Source organism: Bos grunniens, chromosome X (genome assembly GCF_055505025.1).
Source record: "Bos grunniens cultivar Pamir isolate PY7600 chromosome X, Bosgru_T2T1.0, whole genome shotgun sequence".
Classification (NCBI taxonomy): Eukaryota; Metazoa; Chordata; class Mammalia; order Artiodactyla; family Bovidae; genus Bos; species Bos grunniens.
The window spans coordinates 36,919,375-36,935,498 of NC_141194.1; the positions used below are offsets into that span (position 1 = coordinate 36,919,375).

General features: G+C 39.2%; 1 protein-coding gene and 1 non-coding gene across 14 annotated transcripts in view; one reads left to right on the forward strand and one right to left on the reverse strand.

Annotated features, from left to right (window-relative positions):
• Positions 1-16,124, forward strand: part of SYTL5 (synaptotagmin like 5) — a 291,370-nt gene that overhangs the window by 52,919 nt on the left and 222,327 nt on the right. The gene's annotated exons all lie outside the window — the stretch shown is intronic.
• On the reverse strand, positions 5,659-5,765 carry LOC147340149 (U6 spliceosomal RNA). Its single transcript, XR_015159991.1, has one exon. It is a non-coding gene; the product is annotated as a U6 spliceosomal RNA (small nuclear RNA).

Consider the following 16,124-nt stretch of genomic DNA (forward strand, 5'->3'; position numbering starts at 1 on the left):
TTGGGCCAAATGTTCTCCATTTCTCCATTAAAAAACGAGTCAAGTTTCATCATGAAAGGATTTCTCTAAACAAACTACCTCTGAGGTGATTTGGATCATTTCCTTAGAGAGCAATAAGTGGCTGCAGTCAGTACTAAGTACTATTTTATTTTCTTCCTGGTACATTTGTTAAAGAAAAGGCAATAGGGCTGCTTGGTGCTAAGAGGACTGGCACCAGGTTGTTGATGCAAAACCCCCCTCCCAACCCTCTCCTCCCACCAAAAAAAAAAACCGAGGTGAATTAGGAAGTGTGTTGCTAGCTTAGAACTCAGATTCCTGGTCTTAGCTTTGTTTTTATTTGGCAGTACAGTCATTAACAAGCCACTTTTCAGCTCCCAGGCTGTTGCTTCATTTTTTATTTTTATTTTTTGCTACGCTGTGCGGCTTGCAGGATCCTAGTTCCTCTTCCAGGGATTGAACTTGGGCTGTCATCCGTGAAAGCACTGAGTCCATACCACTAGACCACCAGGGAAGTCCTGTTTTCATTTATAAATGGAAAGAGTTGGGTTAGTGTTCTCCAAGTTTAAGCAAAAACTGAAAGGAAACAAAAACATTTCAGAGTGACACCCATTGAAGTCCAGACTCACCCTCTTTTTTTTTTTTTTCCAGTTTTCTTTTTTTTTTATTTTATTTTGTTTTTAAACTTTATATAATTGTATTAGTTTTGCCAAATATCAAAATGAATCCATCACAGGTATACATGTGCTCCCCATCCTGAACCCTCCTCCCTCCTCCCTCCCCATACCATCCCTCTGGGTCGTCCCAGTGCACTAGCCCCAAGCATCCAGTATCGTGCATTGAACCTGGACTGGCATCTCGTTTCATACATGATATTTTACATGTTTCAATGCCATTCTCCCAAATCTTCCCACCCTCTCCCTCTCCCACAGAGTCCATAAGACTGTTCTATACATCAGTGTCTCTTTTGCTGTCTCGTACACAGGGTTATTGTTATCATCTTTCTAAATTCCATATATATGCGTTAGTATACTGTATTGGTGTTTTTCCTTCTGGCTTACTTCACTCTGTATTATAGGCTCCAGTTTCATCCACCTCATTAGAACTGATTCAAATGAATTCTTTTTAATGGCTGAGTAATACTCCATTGTGTATATGTACCACAGCTTTCTTATCCATTCATCTGCTGATGGACATCTAGGTTGCTTCCATGTCCTGGCTATTATAAACAGTGCTGCGATGAACATTGGGGTACACGTGTCTCTTTCCCTTCTGATTTCCTCAGTGTGTATGCCCAGCAGTGGGATTGCTGGATCATAACAGACTCACCCTCTTAATTCTTCCTCCCCAGTGGCCCCTTGAGCTTTCTCACAGTGTAGTTCTGAAAGCAGTGACCAATCTTTTTTTTTTTTTTTTTTGGCTCTTTCTCATGTGGGATCCTTGTTCCCCAACCAGGGATCAAACCCATTCCCCCTACACTGGAAATGCAGACTCTTAACCACTGGACCGCCAGGGAAGGTCATGATCTATGATGACCTTCATAGGTCAGTGATGGTTTTCATCCATCATTGTTCCCTGATTTTCTGGAATTTATGACTGGAGTTTCACAGTTTAATGTGAATGCTCCTCATAATTAGAATGAAGGCAAATGATTGGAATAATTGATTCCATTGAATCATTGAATCATTGATCAATCAACCAATTCCAAATGATTGAGAGAGAAACTCTCCACGACCTGGCATAGCAGAGGAATTTTGGAATTGTCTGATGTTCAGTCAGGCTTCCCTTGTGGCTCAGGTGGTAAAGCGTCTGCCTGCTTGACTGAATGATGTTCAGTCATTAGTTACTGGTGGCCTTGAGCTGAGAGGTAATCAAATCTCTCTTGCTACCTCATGTATTTCCAATATTTAAAAGTCCTTTGCAGGTCTGCTTGTTTTAGAAAAGATGTCACTCTTGAAAAATACTTCTAAAAAAGAGATGGGGATCATTTTGATTGAAATTTGCCCTTCAGGACTTGACAATAATTGAACATCTGTATTGTCTTAGGATCCCTGTGCAGTCAATAATATAGGAACCCATCCCACTAGCATCTGATTCTGTGAAGACAACAGCAATCACTCAGACCTCTTTAACAGAGTTTGGTGATATACCACCTGACACCTCAGGCCCTTGATTTATGCTTATCTGTGAAGGAGAGTCTCCTGCAGATGCCAGAGACGCATGTCAAATGGGCACATGGGGCCAAGAATGGTGTCCATCCATGGATGCAGGCACAGATGAAAGGAGGGTAATGCTCCATGGGACAAGCCTCAGCCAGTGGTTGTGTATGAGTGGGTAGATTAATGTCCTCACCCCCGCAAACATCAGTGGTATCCTTCTGAGGCATGTACCTTGCAATTTCTCATATTCTGTCCATATGAACTCAGTCCCATTGGCTCACAACAATAATAAAACTTTGATTTTCTTTCCTTCTTCCTTTGCCCCACTTTCCGTACTCTCTCACTTTTACAATCCTGGGGTTACCTTGCAAATAGTTAATCTGCCCCCAAGTCCTTGTCTTAAGATCTACTGTTGGGAGACCCAAGTTAAACTTGATGCAATGGAATAATATACAACAATGGAAAAGAATAAAATAATGCAATTTGCAGCAACGTGGATGAACCTAGAGATGCTCATACCAAGTGAAGTAAACCAGATAAAGACAAGTATCACATGATATTAAATCGTAAAATGATATAACTTACGTGGAATGTAAAAAAGAAAAATACAGATGAACTTATTTACAAAACAGAAATGGACTCACAGACATAGAAAACAAACATGGTTACCAAAAGAGAGGGAGAGGGATAAATTAGGAGTTTGGGATTAACATATACACACTAAAATAGATAAGAAACAAGGACCTACTGTATAGCACAGGGAGCTCTATGCAATATCTTGTAATAACCTATAAAGCAAAAGAATCTGAAACAGGATATACATATGTATAACTGAATGATTGTGCTGTATACCTGAAACTAACATAACTTTGTAAATCAACTTTATTTCAATAAAGTTAAAAAACCTCAGATTAAGCTACTAACTTTCAATGCTGTTACAAAAATGGATAGTGTGCTGTCTATTTTGAACTCTGTGACCACTCTTTTATATATGCACTCTTGTTTCAACAAATCATATTGTGCTCTTGATGGCCCAAGCTGAATAAAAGCAGGATGTAGGTTATTTTATTTTTCAGAGAATTATAAATCAATGTGGCCATGAATTACATGATTCTAAATTTTATCATTTTAGGTCCTAGAACCAGTTTGTTGAGGATTTTTAAGTCATTGGGGGCAAAAAAGTGATACAGCTTTATCTTTACCAGGAAACTGTCCCCCAGCTGTGTCAAAATTCCTTTCCCATAGATCACATACTACCTTAAGGATATCTTAGCCAGGTTCTATAACTCTCCTCTTGCTTTGCATTCCTGGAAGAGGACCATTTCATTTCAGATAATTATTTCCTCCCCATTGAAAGGCAAGAGAATAATTTGTCTTCATGAACACCCCCTAAAAGACTAGCAACCCTTTCCCCTCCTGCGTATTCTCTTAATATTGACTGGGAAAGCAGGGTGGTGTTGGTTGATGGTAAGAATCATACTGTCTTGGCACACTTCAGTAGGCCTGAGGGGAAGAGGCTGGGTTGAGCTGTTAGCTCACTGGTCGTTCATTGAACTTGCTGCTGCTGCTGCTAAGTCGCTTCAGTTGTGTCCGACTCTGTGCAACCCCATAGACAGCAGCCCACCAGGCTTCTCTGTCCATGGGATTCTCCAGGCAAGAACACTGGAGTGGGTTGCCATTTCCTTCTCCAGTGCATGAAAGTGAAAAGTCAAAGTGAAGTCACTCAGTCGTGTCCGACTCTTAGCAACCCCATGGACTGCAGCCTACCAGGCTCCTCCGTCCATGGGATTTTCCAGGCAAGAGTACTGGAGTGGGGTGCCATTGCCTTCTCATTGAACTTGGAGTGTCCTTAACCTTGGGTCTTAAAAATGTCATCTGCATCCTCTTATGGCATGTTTACTTAGCTCTACCATTCTAACAACAAATTAATATGTACCTCCTGAGTTCACATCAACAAACTTGTTATTGAGATAAGTCAATTTGAGTTTTAGAGATTTATCAGCTATGATTTACTCATGAGTCAGTGAAAGTCAGCTAAAGATAAGGGAGATAACAGAATCAGAAGGATCAAAAACAAATCATGGCTAGAATAAAACCACTGTTGGTTTTAGTGCTGAGAACTACAAATAAAAAAAAGATTAAATTCAAGGATATTAGGGATTAAAAAATTAAATCGTAAAATGCTTGAAGCATGAACTTCCTTGAAGGTTATCCTTCAAGGCCAGAGGGGAAATGTTTATGTTCAGAAAAGTTACATAAGTAGCTGCTGTACTCAATAATTGGGTGTGGGGAAATATAATCAATTCAACCATGAGAGTCCTTATATCTGTGGATTCTCTGTGATATTTGAGCCCTTAAGTTTGATCTCGGAAGACACATACGGGGGAAGAATTGCTTTGGTTCATAGAAAATTAACTTTTCCTTTTACTTCAAATGGTTCCATCTCAATAATTGTGACAGAAGCTCTTCTTCCAGAAGCTTCTTCTTCTTGTGTGATAGAATGTTCTTGATAATGGCTACTTTCCTGCCCAAACAATTTCGCCTTCATCATTTAATTGCCCTGGTACCTCTTCGCTCCCATTTCCTTCTCTCTCTCTCTTTCACTGTCCACCTTACTTACTTTTCTCTCCCTTCTCCCTCACTCCTTGGGGTATAAATTGGCTGTCTTCCTATTACAAGGTTCATTATTTTCTTGGTCATCTCTGGTCAGTTAGCTTCACCCACAATTGCTTTGAGAACTTTGTTTTGCGATTGCTCTGTGCATCCAAGGGCATTTTCTATTTCCTTCAGGGAGCTGTTGTCATTTTAACTAGGCTTTGCATCTTTTTCATTTAATAGAACATTTCTGAAGAATATACCTATTCTGGGCATGTGTGATGGTTCCTCTTTCTCTGTTTGGTGGAAAAAGTCAAAAGTACATAGATTTGGCAGACAGACTTTATTTTTTTTAAATTTTATTTTATTTTTAAACTTTACAATATTGTATTGGTTTTGCCAAATATTGAAATGAATCCTCCACGGGTATACACGTGTTCCCCATCCTAAACCCCCCTCCCACCTCCCTCCCCGTACCATCCCTCTGGGTCATCCCAGTGCACCAGCCCCGAGCATCCTGTATCATGCATTGAACCTGGATTGGCGATTCATTTCATATATGATATTATACATGTTTCAATGTCATTCTCCCAAATCATCCCACCCTCACCCTCTCCCACAGAGTCCAAAAGACTGTTCTATACATCTGTGTCTCTTTTGCTGTCTCATAAACAGGGTTATTGTTACCATCTTTCTAAATTCCATATATATGCATTAGTATACTGTATTGGTGTTTTTCTTTCTGGCTTACTTCACTCTGTATAATCGGCTCCAGTTTCATCCACCTCATTAGAACTGATTCAAATGTATTCTTTTTAATGACTGAGTAATATTCCATTGGTATATGTACCACAGCTTTATCCATTTGTCTGCTGATGGACATCTAGGTTGCTTCCATTTCCTGGCTAAAAATATGGAACGCTTCACGAATTTGCATGTCATCCTTGTGCAGGGGCCATGCTAATCTTCTCTCTATCGTTCAAATTTTAGTATATGTGCTGCCAAAGCGAGCACGGCAGACAGACTTTAGTGTAGATTCTGATCTCCCCAGTTTGTAACCTTAATCAAGTGATTTATTTGTTCCTTATTCAGTTTCCTTACTGTAAATGAGGATAATAGCCACCTCCAAATTTGTTGTGAGATTAAATAAAATGAACTACTTAATTTTTGTGAACACTGTAAGCTGAAAACTTTTAATTTTCTTCTTCCTATTTCATTTCTCTGGAGAAGGCAATGGCACCCCACTCCAGTACTCTTGCCTGGAAAATCCCATGGATGGAGGAGCCTGGTGGGCTGCAGACCATGGGGTCGAGAAGAGTTGGACACGACAGAGCGACTTCACTTTCACTTTTCCCTTTCACGCATTGGAGAAGGAAATGGCAACCCACTCCAGTGTTCTTGCCTGGACAATCCCAGGGACGGGGGAGCCTGGTGGGCCGCTGTCTATGGGGTCGCACAGAGTCAGACACGACTGAAGCGACTTAGCAGCATTTCATTTCTCATTTCTGTTTCTGATGTTTTTATAGATTTTCAAACTAGGTCAAGGTACCAAATGATCCAGTCCATTCAAATCCAAGTGCACAAACTTTTCTTCTTCATAGATTCATGTATGTTTTCATCTGAGGGAACATTTCTTAAGTGGGCAAATCCTACTCCAAGAAGTTTCAAAGTTGTAAGGATTTTTCTTTTATTTTCTCACACTTACTTCATTTAAATCCTGAATAATTTCTCCCCATTTTGTTCTGTTATTAAGCAGTGTAAGGGACAATATTGTTAGGGGAGCAAATAGAAGAGTAAAGGTTAACAAGAACATGAGGTATAATGGGAGCTGCTTTCGTTTTGTAGAAATATTAGTTACTCTCCTGAAATTTTATTTTTTTAATTTTATATATTTTAATTGAGCTATAGTTGATTTACAATGTATTAATTTCTGGTGTATAGCAAACTGATTCAGATATATATATATATATATATATATATATTCAGATTCTTTTCCATTATAAGCTATTATACCAGTTTAGTTTCCTGTACTATACAGTGCATGCTTAGTCACTTCAGTTGCATCCGACTCTCTGCAACCCCATGGACCATGGCCCACCAGGCTCCTCTGTCCATGGGATTGTCCAGGCAAGAATACTGGAGTGGGTTGCCATTTCCTTCTCCAGTGATAAAACATGAAGTGAAAAAAAAAACAAACATGAAGTGAGTGAAGTCCATCAGTCGTGTCTGACTCTTTGTGACCCCCTGGACTGCAGCCTACCAGGCTCCTCCGTCCATGGGATTTTCCAGGCAAGAATACTGGAGTGGGGTGCCATTGCCTTCTCCAATATACAGTAGGACCTTATTATTTATCTGTTTTATGTAAAGTAATGTAGATCTGTTAATCCCACTCTTGTAATTTGTGCCTCCCGCCCCTTTTTTGGTAACCATAAATTTGTTTTCTATATCTGACAGTCTCTTTTGTAAATAAGTTTATTTGTATCATTTTTTAAAGATTCTACCTGTGATACCATGTTATGTTTGTCTTTGTCTGACTTCACTACTTATATGATAATCTGTGGGTCCATGCATGTTGCTGCAAATGGCATTATTTCATTCATTTTTGTGGCTGAGTAATATTCCATTGTATATTTACCACACCTTGTTTATCCATTCATCGGGCAATATACATTTAGGTTGCTTCCATGTCCTGGCTGTTGTCAATAGTGCTACAGTGAACATTGGGCGCATGTATTATATCTTTTCAAATTAGAGTCATTTTCTGAATACATGCCTAGAAATGGGATCATTGGATCATATGATAACTGTTTTTAGTTTTTTAAGGAGCCTCTGCACTGTTCTCCATAGTGGTTGCACCAATTTAAATTCCCACTAACAATGTAGGAGGGCTTCTTCTGGAATTTTAGAGTCCAAAAGCATGACTGGAATTGAGTCACTGCATTGGTGTAATGTATCATTTTGACCAAATGCTGAACTCCCAGGTTTATTACTTCTCACTCTGGCAATACTTTATAAAATACCTGTCCTCTTCTCCAGTTCACACCAGAGTCTTGATACTTTTCCTTTCAGTTAAAAAATATCCTGTGAGGAATAGATGTGTTGGAGTTGTGAAGCATGCAGTGAATTCCTGTGGAATTCGTTCAGAGAGATTTTCATATTCTGCCATCATTTGTTCTATGAAAATGTATGAAATTTCTGAAGTGGAAATAAAAACATGAACAAGAGAGCTTCTACCTACCCCAGATTCACAGGTGGATAGGAAGGGGAGAGCTACAAACAGCCACAACCTCCATTTATGTATTGCTGTTCTTTTTTTCCTATGTAAGCCTAAAGATCTCTATTTAATCTCATGCACATTGTCTGGTATGGCAGGCACATTTAGTTCATTCCCTGAAAACCATTTTTAATCCTTTTTCTCACTGGCTTCCACTGTGGAAGCTAAAAAACCCTGTGAGTTACTTCCCTGTTCTTCCTTGTCAATGAAATATAAAGGAAATTCATCTGGGGCTTCTTGGAAAGTTTGTACTTTCTGATAAAAGGAGTGAAGTGCATGAGGGGAAAGAGTGATTTGGGTTTAATTTCTGTCACATCCTGCCTTTGTTTTCTTGTTACTGTGATACTTGGAGCTAGGAAGCAGTCATGAAGCAAATAGCCAAGGGACCATATCCCATATGCTAAGTATAGTAGAACTTAACAATAGAGAGAGCCTAGATCTTTGGTCACATGGGTGAGCCACCAAACCAACCTGGCATTGCTCTTCCTCCAGTGGTTTATGTCACTGTAGCTTTTTTATCGTTGTTGTTCCTGATATCACTGTTACTTACTTCCCAAAGCATTCCTCATTGATAGATCTGGAAAGAGTGATCCATCATACCATTAGCATTTTAGTTTTAGTCAGCTTAATTTCTCAAACCTTGTAGGGCCTGAGTACATTTTGAATGTACTTAGTGGGTAGAACATGAAAAAGACAAAAAGTGAGTACCACACGAGGGAAAGTTTTTGAGCACTGGGGAAGAAACATTACTTTAGCAACAAAGAGAAGAAAAAGGGAATGCAGAGTACAAATTTTGCCTCTGCAGTTGCACCTGGGGTGATCCTCGGTACAACGTTTAAGGAGAAATGTAGTGTTTGGTTGGTAATTTGTTCTGTGCTGTGTAATACAGTACTTAACACATGAACCATGGCCATCAATTTTTCACGATCTCAATATTTTTGAGTTTTTTTTAAATTGAAGTATAGTTGATTTGGGCTTCCCTGGTGGCTCAGATGGTAAAGGATCTGCCTTCAATGTGGGCGACCTGGGTTCAATCCCTGGGTTGGGAAGATCCCCTGGGAAAGGACATGGCTACCCACTCCGGTATTCTTGCCTGGAGAATCCCATGGACAGAGTAGCCTGGCGGGCTATATAGTCCATGGGATCACAAAGAGTTTGACATGACTGAGCAACTGACACTTTTATACTTTCACTTCATAGTTGATTTACAATGCTGTGTTAGTTTCTGCTGTACAGCAAAGTCAGTCAGTTATACATATGCATATATCCCCTCTTTTTTAAGATTCTTTTCCCATATAGATCATTACAGAGGATTGAGAAGAGTTCTCTGTGCTATACACTAGGTCCTTGTTATCTATTTCATATATAGCAGTGTGTATATGTTAAACCCAACCTAATTGACCCCCTCTTTTTCCCCTTTGGTAACTGTAAATGTGTTTTCTATGTCTGTGAGTCTATTTTCTAAATAAATTCTTTTGTATCATATTTTCGATTCTACATATAGGTGATATCATATTGTATTCATCTTTGTCCGATTTAACTTTACTCAGTATGACAATCTCTGGGTTCAGATTTTTGACTTTTTAAGATGTGTTTACCCAATGCTTGTTTTAAATCCTCAGGGAATGCCATTATAGACAGGTGGGAACTTCAAAAATGTACGTTTCTCAATAGATTGAGTTACATGTATCCTTCTCTTGCCTTTCAGCCTTCTCCCTACATAAACACCAACCATGCCTTTGAATGCCCTCTTGCTCTTAGATGAGTCATGTGCTGATGTGACCCTTCCTGTCATCATCTCTTCTATGCTGTTGGTCACTTAGAGCAAACCTAACAAATGTAAATTTGAAAGATACCTCTGTACTGTGTGTATGTGTTTTACAGGAATAATTACTTGCTCAAAGTATTTTCATAAGAGCTCTCTTAGGTAGGAAGACTATTGTTTAATAACACATATTTGAATTACAGTTGACCCTTGAACAATGTGAAATTGAACTGTTCAGGTCCATTTAACAGGCAGGTGTTTCTCAATAGTAAATTCTAGAATACTACACAATCTGTGGTTGGATGAATCCACGGTGTGGAGGAAACATGGTTATGGAGGCCTGGCAAGCTATATGCAGATTAACCTCCATGTTATTCAAGGGTCAACTGTAGTACATTTTCAGAAACACTCACCGTGTAAAGCAGAGTAGATCTTTATTAACTTTTACCTTTTTGAAGTTTTTGTATATGCATTCAGTTATCAGAAGCTGTGCTTGAAATTCCAGATATAGGTACAACTGGGAAGTATTTGATGCTTGGGAATCCCTGGCGGCTCAGTGGTAAAGAATTTGCCTGCAATGCAGAGGACGCAAGCTCTATCCCTGGGTCAGGAAGATACCCTGGAGGAGGAAATGGCAACCCAGTCCACTATTCTTGCCTGGAAAATTCCATGGACAGAGGAGCCTTGTGGGCTACAGTCCATGGGGCTGCAAAGAGTCAGACATGACTTAGCAACTATACCACCACGACCATGTAATGCTTTTCTATTTAAGAAATTCAGACCAATGTGTTGGTTTTTAGGTGGCTCTAAAAATGATGGAGATTACCTTTAATGTGTGATGTGTATTCAGTTGGTTGTCATAGAATAGCTTACTCAATAATAATTTTTATTACAAAAATTAGTAAAGTACTAAATATTGGCTTTTGACTAAATGAAATAAGTACTTTTCCTGAGATCTTTTTAGGCTATGGAAGTGTAAAGATATTTGCAAACATACCTTGGATTTATGTGTTACTTTTTATGTGTATTGAAGTTTTTGAATAGTGGTACATATGATGGGTACTATCCATCCAGTGTGTACTACTAATTTTACTTTTTAGTAATTACCATAATTGATTCTGAGGCAAAGAGCTTGAGGAGAACAATAACAATGGAAGAAATTGAGTAGCTATAGATTGATTTGATCTTAGAGGACAGAAAGAATTTCATAGCATAAAAATAAGTCTTGGACAAGAAAATGGTTTATGACTAATTAAAAATTTAAAAGTTTGAAACATAAATATATACCCAAGAAAAGTGGCATCTAAGTAAGAGGTCAAGTTGTCTTCTTACTAAATATGTGTTAAGATGTGAAAGTAAATACAAATTCCCAATCTTAGAACTTTTGGAAATAGAGAGTTGGGATTCACTAGAATGGTTACAGGAGAGCAGTGGGATAAGAGTTAGATTACAGCAATTTGAGAAGTGACTGGGAGGTAGGTTGGACACACAGTGTAGCCAAGCGTTTCAATAAATTCAGTAAATGTGATGAAGATACAGACTGTATAGTAGATTGACAACAATGCGTATGTATTTTAGACTTGTTTATAGGCTAAGGCTTTAGGAATAAGTGAAATTGGAGTTTCAAGACAAAGAAGAGCATGTTTGCAGGAACAAGGAGATGGAGGAGGGATGAAGGGATAAGGGAGAGGAAGAAGACATGAAGGTACTAGATTTGAAAAAGGATGAAGGTTGGAAGCAACCTAAATGTCTCAACAGATGAATGGATAAAAAACATGCATATATATACATACAATGGAATAGTACTTAACCATAGAAAAGAATGAAATACCATTTGCAGCAACATGGATGAACCTAGAGATTATCACGGAGAAGACAATGGCAAACCACTCCAGTACTCTTGCCTGGAGAATCCCATGGACAGAGGAGCCTGGTAGGCTATAGTCCAGGGGGTCGCGAAGAGTCAGACACGACTGAGGGACTTCACTTTCACTTTTCACTTTCATGCATTGGAGAAAGAAATGGCAACCCACACCAGAATTCTTGCCTGGAAAATCCCAGGGACGGGGGAGCCTGGTGGGCTGTCGTCTATGGGGTCGCACAGAGTCGGACATGACTGAAGCTACTTAGCAGCAGCAGCAGCAGCAGCAGAGATTATCATACTAGGTGAAGTCAGGCATATGATATCACTTATAGGTGGAATCTAAACTATGATGGCAAAATAATTTATCTATGAAACAGAAACAGACTCACAGGCATAAAGAACAGATTCGTGGTTACCAAGAGGGAAAGGGGCTGCTGCTGCTGCTAAGTCACTTCAGTCGTGTCTGACTCTGTGCGACCCCAGAGATGGGAGCCCACCAGGCTCCCCCCGTCCCTGGGATTCTCCAGCCAAGAACACTGGAGTGGATTGCCATTTCCTTCTCCAATGCATGAAAGTGAAAAGTGAAAGTGAAGTCTCTCAGTCGTGTCTGACTCTTAGCGACCCCATGGACTGCAGCCTACTAGGCTCCTCCATCCATGGAATTTTCCAGGCAAGAGTACTGGAGTGGGGAGAGGGATAAAGTAGAAGTTTGGGATTATCAGATACAAATTACTAGATATAAGATAGATAAACAACAATGTCCTACTATATAGCACAAGGAACTATATACAGTAACTTGTAATAACCTATAATAGAAAAGATTATGTAAAAGAATATATATCTGAACCATTTTGCAGTATACCTAAAACATTGTAAATCAACTGCACTTAAACTTTAAAAAATGTAATGAATAAATGTTTATTTAGTGATACTAAAAGTCTTAGAGGTCATTGCAAGAAAGTCTTATCAATAACTAGAAATATTTTGTGGCATAAAGAACACAGAGTTCCTTTATCACAAATGCAATTTGAGATCCAGGGCTAATGAGTTTCCCCCTATCTGTGAAATTGGAGTTACAATTTCTTCTCATATATATATTACAGTGTGGTTATAAAAAAAAAATCAAAGAGGAAATGTTACAAAAATCTTTAAAAATAATAAATGAGATTATGTTTTTTGAGTAACATGCTTTTATTGATATCACATTTATATTCATTTGGCACCATGGCATGTGTTGATTACACATTGGTCTCTTTCTGGGGAACCTGGAGGAATAGTATAAACTGGTTATACACTATATGAAAATTTATTTAAAAACAGCTGAATTCTTCATACTTTTAATGTATGTAACATGTTAAGACTGCAAGGACAAGGATTCAAGTCATTTATTGTATTTGCAAAATTAGTGAGGTGAATGACTAGAATTATCTGTCAACATCATCTGTATCTATCCTGGAAACATGTAGATTTACATCTTTTACTCGTTTCTTGTTTTTTATCTTTTATCTTATTTCTTATCTTTTAGTTATTCATTATTGTTAGGGTTAAGAGATGACAGCCTTGAATTTTTCAAGTCCAGCGGAATTGCTCACATCTTCTTAGTTGGAACTCACCTTCAGCCAATGATTTCCTGACCAATAGGCATAAGGAGTGTCTTAGATTTTATTAATAAGTAAGTGAATTTGATTACCTTTCCCCAAAGGAGTCTATGAATTGGCTTAATTCATATCTCCTACCTGGGGACTTGAGTTCAAGGTTAGGCTTTGATAAGGACCCCTTCACTCTCTTACACTGAATCCCAAATTTGCAACCTGAACATCCATGTATCTTGGAGCTTCTTGTGTGTCACGGTAGTATGGTTATGAGAGGCATGGGGGACAAATGCAGAATTTAGTCATTTATTTGTGGCCTGTTTCCCGTGAGGAATCACGTTAAAAATGAGTACAATTACATTTTATTGATTCTCCTAAATCAACTCTGCTGGTTGAACTATGTTGGGGAGAAAGAGCAATATGGCGTGGAATAATCTTGCAGTTCCAAGTCAGGCTTGTTATTTAACACATAATCTCATTTTGAGACCCAGGAGAAGAAATTATATGATTGTACCTAGAAAGTTTAGAGTTGTTGGTTCTTGCTTATGCTTGGTATAGGAGGCACTTTTCTGCAAAACTGTGCTTAAATCAAGTAATTTTAAATGGCATAGAGAAGTTTATTGTTAAAGTAAGTTGAGTGTAAAGTTTTTTTTTTTTTATCAAGTATATAATCACTTAATTTGCATGCCCAAATATTAATATATCAGATTTTCTTAAATGAAGATTTTTTTCGTTTAGATAAGTAATTTTTAACTTAAGGTACATCTGCTATCATTTTCATTATTGTATTAAGAGGAGTTTCTTTTATTTAAAGAATGGTCCATTTGGTAAGTTACAATGGAATGGTGCTCATAAGTTCCTTGTTTTTTAACTATAGATTCTCAGTGTAGGACTATGCTGAAGGCAATTTACACTGAATTTATTCACAACCAGCATTATGGTAATCTTGACTGCTTCTTTTTATAGAATTGCAGCCTCTTAAAGGTTCAGGGCTTCCCTGGTGGCTCAGACAGTAAAGAATCTGCCTGCAATGCAGGAGACCCAGGTTTGATCCCTGAGAGAAGGAAATTTCAACCCACTCCAGTGTTCTTGCCTGGAGAATTCCACAGACAGAGGAGCCTGATGGGCTACAGTCCATGGGATCGCAAAGAATAGGACACAACTGAGTGACTTTCACCTTCACACAGGTGAAATTTGCATTTTTAAAGGAAAATCAGACAATTTAATCATTCAGGAGAAGCTTGTGATATATTTTTTAATAATTGTATTTATTTTTTTTGGTTATGCTGAGTCTTTGTTGCTGCTCAGGCTTTTCTCTAGTTTCAGCGAGTGGGGGCTACTCTTGGTTGCAGAGCACAGGCTCTGAGGTGTGGCCTGCAGTAGTTGTGGCACATGGGCTCAGTAGCTGCAGCTTGCAGGCTCTAGAGCACAGGCTTAGTAGCTGTGGCTCACGGGCTTAGTTGCTCCATGGCCTGTGGGATCTTCCTGGATCAGAGATGGAACCTGTGTCTCCTGCACTGCAGACGAATTCTTCACCACTGCATCACCAGGGAAGCCAATAGGTATATCATGATTGGTTTATCCCTTTACCAGCTGATGGACATTTGGATTGTTTCCAGTTTGGGGCTACTGTGAATAAAGCTGTTATGGTTATTTGGATGCAGGTATTCTGCTTTATTGACTATTCCAAAGCCTTTGACTGTGTGGATCACAATAAACTGTGGAAAATTCTGAAAGAGATGGGAATACCAGACCAGCTGACCTGCCTCTTGAGAAACCTGTATCCAGGTCAGGAAGCAACAGTTAGAACTGGACATGGAACAACAGACTGGTTCCAAATAGGAAAAGGAGTACGTCAAGGCTGTATATTGTCACCCTGCTTATTTAACTTATATGCAGAGTACATCATGAGAAACGCTGGGCTGGAAGAAGCACAAGCTGGAATCAAGATTGCCGGGAGAAATATCAATAACCTCAGATATGCAGATGACACCACCCTTATGGCAGAAAGTGAAGAGGAACTAAAAAGCCTCTTGATGAAAATGAAAGAGGAGAGTGAAAAAGTTGGCTTAAAGCTCAACATTCAGAAAACGAAGATCATGGCAGCCGGTCCCATCACTTCATGGGAAATAGATGGGGAAACAGTGGAAACAGTGTCAGACTTTATTTTTTGGGGCTTCAAAATCACTGCAGATGGTGATTGCAGCCATGAAATTAAAAGACGCTTACTCCTTGGAAGGAAAGTTATGCCCAACCTAGATAGCATATTCAAAAGCAGAGACATTACTTTGCCAACAAAGGTCCGTCTAGTCAAGGCTATGGTTTTTCCAGTGGTCATGTATGGATGTGAGCGTTGGACTGTGAAGGAAGCTGAGCACCAAAGAATTGATGCTTTTGAACTGTGGTGTTGGAGAAGACTTATGAGAGTCCCTTGGACTGCAAGGAGATCCAACCAGTCCATTCTAAAGGAGATCATTCCTGAGTGTTCTTTGGAAGGACTGATGCTAAAGCTGAAACTCCAATACTTTGGCCACCTCATGTGAAGAGTTGACTCATTGGAAAAGACCCTGATGCTGGGAGGGATTGGGGGCAGGAGGAGAAGGGGATGACAGAGGATGAGATGGCTGGATGGCATCACTGACTCGATGGACGTGAGTCTGAGTGAACTCTGGGAGTTGGTGATGGACAGGGAGGCCTGGCGTGCTGCGATTCATGGGGTCGCAAAGAGTCAGACACGACTGAGCGACTGAACTGAACTGAATCTTTCCTGATAGTACAATTTGGCACCTACATGCACTGATTATTTTCAGTTCAAGATAGGAAAGATAAAGTGAAAGCAGTACAGTATTCTGAGCTTTTCGTATAAACTACTTGAAGG